The sequence below is a fragment of the Propithecus coquereli genome, unplaced genomic scaffold (genome assembly GCF_000956105.1).
Source record: "Propithecus coquereli isolate 6110/MARCELLA unplaced genomic scaffold, Pcoq_1.0 Scaffold189, whole genome shotgun sequence".
Taxonomy (NCBI): domain Eukaryota; kingdom Metazoa; phylum Chordata; class Mammalia; order Primates; family Indriidae; genus Propithecus; species Propithecus coquereli.
In genome coordinates this window covers 115,177-115,700 of record NW_012143745.1, presented here as the reverse complement: position 1 = coordinate 115,700, position 524 = coordinate 115,177, and the positions used below count along the sequence as shown (strand labels likewise).

General features: G+C 42.9%; 1 protein-coding gene across 1 annotated transcript in view; it reads right to left on the bottom strand.

Moving 5' to 3' along the window:
- The window catches only part of RPF2 (ribosome production factor 2 homolog (S. cerevisiae)), a 48,484-nt gene that overhangs the window by 9,268 nt on the left and 38,692 nt on the right, over positions 1-524 (bottom strand). The window lies entirely within an intron of this gene.

The following is a 524-nucleotide window of genomic DNA, read 5'->3' as shown; positions in this document are numbered from 1 at the left end:
AGTAAGACAAATAACCCAATTAAAAAAAAAAAGGCAAAGATTTTTTTTTTGTCTTTTCCTCCCTCCCTTCTTTTTTTAGACAGGGTATCACTCTTTTGCCCAGCCTGGAGTACAGTGACCTGATCATAGCTCACTGTAACCCTGAACTCTGGGCTTAAACAATCCTCCTGCCTCAGCCTCTTGAGTAACTAGGACTATAGGCACGTGCCACCATGCCCAGCTAATTTTTTTTTTTTATTTTTTGGAGAGATGGACTCTTGCTAGGTTGCCCAGGCTGGTACTGAACTCCTGGCCTCAAGCTATCTTCTGGCCTCAGCCTCCCAAAGTGCTAGGGTTACAGGTGTGAGTCACTACACCCAGCCAAGTAAAAATGTGAAAAGACATTTTTGTAGTCGTGGCTGAGTGGTTAAGGTGATGGACTAGAAAAGACATTTCACCAAAAACATATGAATGGCTGGCCAATAAGCACAGGAAATGATGCTCAACATCATTAGTCATCAGAAAATACAAATTAAGGCCGGGCG